Source organism: Pteropus vampyrus, unplaced genomic scaffold (assembly GCF_000151845.1).
Source record: "Pteropus vampyrus isolate Shadow unplaced genomic scaffold, Pvam_2.0 Scaffold10, whole genome shotgun sequence".
Classification (NCBI taxonomy): domain Eukaryota; kingdom Metazoa; phylum Chordata; class Mammalia; order Chiroptera; family Pteropodidae; genus Pteropus; species Pteropus vampyrus.
In genome coordinates, this window is record NW_011888791.1 from 12,921,949 (window position 1) to 12,927,309 (window position 5,361).

Consider the following 5,361-nt stretch of genomic DNA (forward strand, 5'->3'; position numbering starts at 1 on the left):
TTTTTTTCTCTAGGAAGTTTTGAATTGACAAATTTTCCAAAAGATTTGTAAATGTTTTTAGCTAGGTTCAGAACATGTTTCACCACATGGCTTGTTGGAGTCAAAAGCAGTGAAGTGTGGTTCTTACAAAGGAACTCAGTTCCCCTCATTTTGCTTGGCACGGGCCACTGTTTTTTGCCTCTACAGCCCCCCAGGATAAAGCCAAGATAAACTCCCCACTAAGTCTCACTCTGCCGTGGTTCTTCATCTACACTTACGACAGTGCCACACATCTCAAAATTGCCATGGGCCTTATTAGCAAGTTGTTATCTAGCAGGACATCTGGAATTAGTAAGAGAAGGCACCACTTACAACAATCGCTTTTAAACTTTTTTTTTTTACCTCAACCCACAGTACAAAATAATTTTTATATCATCAACCTGCACACGCATATGTAAAATACACAAAACATACAATAACTATATCAAGAGGATCATGAAACAATACTTTATTGCCCCTGATGCTCTCTGAAATGTCAATCTCAACTCTATTTCATTAGAAGATAAATGAAACAAAGTGTTGTTTCCCCACTATATTGATCACTGTACATTAATGGGTCATAATCTTGTTTGAAAAACACTGTTCTAAAACTTATGATTCCACTTCTCAAGTTGCTACCATGATATGTCTGTTTGCAAGGCCCTCCATAATCTGGGCCCACCTCCCCATCTTGTGTGAGTTCCCACTTCTCCTAACACAGCTTTTAAAATAATATCTATCACAGCTTCCTTTTATTAGCCACTTATGATGTGACAGTTTCTGTACTAGAGGCTACGTGTGTAATATCTCTATTACTAACAACCCTGGGATGAGAGTACTGATCTCCTCTCAATAAATAAAGAAACTGAGGCTCAGGGAAGTTGATCAAGTGAGTAAATGACTGAGCTAGGACTTGAACGGAAATGGGTATAAGCCCAGAGCCCTTGCCTTTCACTGGAACGTTGACCTCCAAGTGGCCATATCTTTTCTGCCTCTCCGCTCAGCCTGCCTGGAACCCGCCACATTCATGCTGTTCCCTGGGCTAGAAAGCCCTTCCAGCTTTTGCTTCTGGCAATTCGCACCCGTCCTGCTTTTTGCAAGAAACCACCCAGATGGCACTGGCCCATGTTCTCTTCCTTTCTCTCCCTTCTGGGAGGCAGTAAATCGCAAAGGTTAGAGCTGGAGCACTAGTAATGGTGTGTCTCCATTTCCTCTGTTGCAAAAGGAAATAATAATTGTTCTCAGTCCATAAGATTGTTGTCAGGATAAGTGAATTAATAAACATAGAGCAATTAGTACAGAAGCTAGTATATAATAGGTGCTAAATAAATATTATTATTCAGTTGTATCACAATGAGACTTTGTTATACCCTGTCCTATCTCTTAATTATTTACCTGATATGTATATACCTTAGTTCTCCAACTAGAATGTAAGGTCTTTGTGGGAAAGTTTGCATCATATCTATATTTATAGCTGTACCCCAGAGTTACATAGTACCAGGCATGCCATATGCCTTTAACAAATATCAAATTTAGGCACTACGAACCTGGCCAATGCCAGATGAAGAAAACAATTTTTTTAAGCAAAGGAACAGTCAGTAAGGACCTGCCAGTCTTCACATTTCTGAAGGTAAATATTGATTACCTTTGGAGATGATTTTGTCTTGGGAAATTCACCGAGATGGTTTTTAAGTTCCATACATGGAAGTACTCTTGAGGCAAACTGTGGTGCAGACGCTGCTTTGTGCTTTGTGCTTTGTTCAGTGACTGAGCAGATACAAATTTCATATATTATGTACTGAGACTGAGATGTACAAAAATTTGCATTTCTTTTTTTCCCAAAACCAGTGTTATTTTAGCTCTTGAGCCTTTATTTCTACTTAAGTTCACTTGGTCTCTTCAAAATTAAAGCTGTCATTCTAAATATGATTCTCTCCCTCTCAGTTCCCTTTCCTTCCTTTTTCACCAAGGCAGTCTAAATTCCTAAGTCCAAACAAGGCAAGAATGAAGTGAGAAATAGACCAATAAATTCTGGAGGTTTTTTCTAGCTTTTAATGAGCCTGTTAACATAGCTCTCAGAGGTTAGTTTGTTACATGGGCCTCTGCAAAAAATAAGACATTTTAAACTCATTTGATATAGCCAGTTTCTCTGACCCTGGTTTTCTTTTAACCTCACCCAGTTTTATTCATTCTGTAAGCCCCTACCCCTACCCCTACCCCCACCCCCACAATAAGCACCTTATTGTAAGGAAGTGACAATTACAGCAAAGGCAAAGACATCGGTGCGGCTGACTTTTGCCAACAGTCATAATAGAAACATTTTTCCCCCTCCTACACAGAAACACAAAACAGCAGACACAAAAATGTCACAAAGAGAAATCTTACAGGAAAAGAAAACTAGAACATCTAAAGAAAATCACATATTTTATTGTATTTATTATCTGTTACATAACTGCCTATGGGAAAAACATTTCTGTTCCACTAGAATCGCCCTGATTGATTCTGATGGCACTTACACACTAGTCTCCCTTCTAGAACTTCAGCTGTTAAATGCTCTCCACCATCACCCTACCCTCTCTCTTTAGGCACTTGAAACAATTGTTATTAAATCATAATTTATTTAATGGTTGTTTTCTGCATTAGACTGGAAGATCGATGAAAGCAGAAGCCATATCTGTCCTGAATTCTTTCTCAGCACCTAACATAGTGCCTGGCTCATAGTGGGTGCTCAGTAAACCTTTGCTGACCAAATGCCAGAAAATGAATGAAGTTGTGCAAGAGAACATGGGGACCCTTCAGGTAGTAACATGTTCTGAAAACCCCCTAGACTAATATTCCCTACATACCCATTGCAATTATATAAAGAGATTTTATAAATTGTAAGCGAAATAGACCAGTCAAAAACATGAAGAATAATTTTAGCCTAACTTCACAACCAAAACATGACATTTCTATTAATTTGTGGGAGACGAAGAGGGAATATGCAAAAGGATTAAAATACTGTCACACAACTCTTGTGCTCTGCCTTTCCAGCATTTAATTTAGTGAATGGAGTTCATTTTAAGTTAGTGGATTTTTAAAATTTAGAATTCCATGTATGCTACTTCCTGCTCCCTGTTATTGCAGGCAGCCATCCTAGCAGAAATGGAGCAGAAAAAAGCATCTGGGCCAGAATTCATCATTACTAGGTAACAGAACTGAACAGGTATTAGAGTGATCAGACATAATTACCAGATAGATAAAATTGATCTCCATCTTTTCCCGAAGCATGGTTGAGTTTGAACTAAAGCAGCACTTTTCAAACTTTTATGTACATGTGAATCACTTGGGGATACCCAGTTAGATTGCAGATTCTGATTTAGGAAATGTAGGGTAAGGCCCAATATTCTGCATTTCTAACAAGCTTCTTTCCAAGGATCACAATTTAAGCAGCAAGCAGGAGCCTAGAACAGATAGGTCACAGATTGGCGCAGGTCAGAGGGCACAATTATGCTCTAAAACAAAGGATTTTATTCACTGGGAGAGAGGTCGTTCAAAGGGCTGAAAGTAACATTTTAGTAGCTAGTAGGGCCAGAAACTGAAGGGTGAACAGCAAAGACCATCTGTCACCAGCAGAGGGAAGCAGAGGGCAGGGGAAATTGCACAGGCCTTCCCCACAAGCTCAACACCTGGAAGGCAATTCCAAAAACGCTCAAAACCACATAGGTAAGAGGACAGTTGGAAAAGCGGGATGAGACGATGCAGCACGAAAGTACGTGTTCACATGGGTCAGAATAAACTCACAGGAGAGAGTACATGTACCAGTGGAAAAAATACCTATGGCAGAGTCGGGAGACGCGAGATCCAATTCAGACGCTGGAACTAATGAGCAGTGCCTTTGGGCCCACTTCTCACTCACCGTCAGCCTTGATTCCCTCATCAGGATGGAGTGCAAAGGGTGATCTGTAATGGGCATTTCCAAACCTCACATTCTGTGATCGGTGCTTGTCGTTCATACTTAGAGGAAACCGGAAGACTCCCTAGCCTACAGGAAAAGATTGGGAGTCAGAGGAGAGAGCCAGTCCATGGAGAGATAGCTGGACACCAGGAGAGAAGGCCCAGCAGGGCTCATGGATGTGCAGTTTATTGGTTTAGTTGCAAAGTCAAGGCTCTGTGGAGGCTGGGGGGGTTTTATTTCTTTTCTTTTTTTTTTAATTTAAAATTTTTTTGTCGTTATCAAATATTACATACAAATAGATTCAAAAGTCGAATAGGACTATAAGGCTTATTATCAAAACAACAGTCCCTCATTCCTCTTATCTTCCTCATCTTTTTCCTCAGAAGCAATGTCTTTGACCTCTTTTACTGTTTCTTCTCCAAATATGCCTCCATATTTACAAATAATATGTATAATATAATATTATTATTTAATTCAGTAACTATTTGGCTTTTTACCACGGTGGATTAGGATGTTAATTCAATTACACCATCTCTCACTCTTTATTATTCTGCAAATATAATTTATCTTATTTGGGGGATCATATCTATATCCACTGTTTCCATTATTATCACTGTATAAATATTATTCAAGTGACATACTATATCAAGTATATATCGTATACTATGATTATAATAAATTTCTTGTACAACTTTCTATTTATGTTGGAATGAATCATTGTCTTATTTTTCTATTTCCTTACTTTGATCATCTGACTAAATTTCCCACATTCTCTAGTAACTCTGTAAAATGTCTCTTCCAAAGACAGTTTTCCACATAGGAGAAATCGTCAGACTATTCACAGTTTTATATTTTTTGTGTGTTGGACCTCATCTTTCCTGAATCTGAACCTCAGTTTTTTCTCTCATTTTAGTAAAAAATATTCTCCAGTAACATCCACCAACCCTTATGTCAATGCCTCTTAGTTCATTACGGTTGCCTAAGGCCCATTCTCCAGTAGATTCCTCAGCAAGAACTCAAAGGACCAATGCTTCCTAAATTTGGCACATTCATGACAATGGGTCTGAAATCTGTATTTGAAGGTTTGATTGTATATAAACCCCTTCACTTATATTTGCTTTCCTTGAATACCTTAATTATGTTATCCCATTGTTTTCTGGCATAATGCATTGCTCTTAAAAGGTCTCGTAAAAATTGACTTTATTTCCCTAACACATGAATTGACTTTTAGCCTGGACACCCTGAGGACTTTTTTCTTTCTCTCATGTTCAATATGCTTACGAGACTGTGTTCCAGGGTTGACTTTTTGAGTCTGTTTTCTCAAGTATTTTCCATTTTAATCTGAGGCTTGAAATCATTTTTTATTTCAGGAAAATTATCTTGAATTATAGGTTTTAGTATTTGTT

General features: G+C 38.4%; 1 pseudogene; it reads right to left on the bottom strand.

The window, feature by feature from the left end:
• The window catches only part of LOC105303476, a 17,785-nt pseudogene extending 13,772 nt beyond the window's left edge, over positions 1 to 4,013 (bottom strand).
• Positions 4,014 to 5,361: the final 1,348 nt, after the last annotated feature.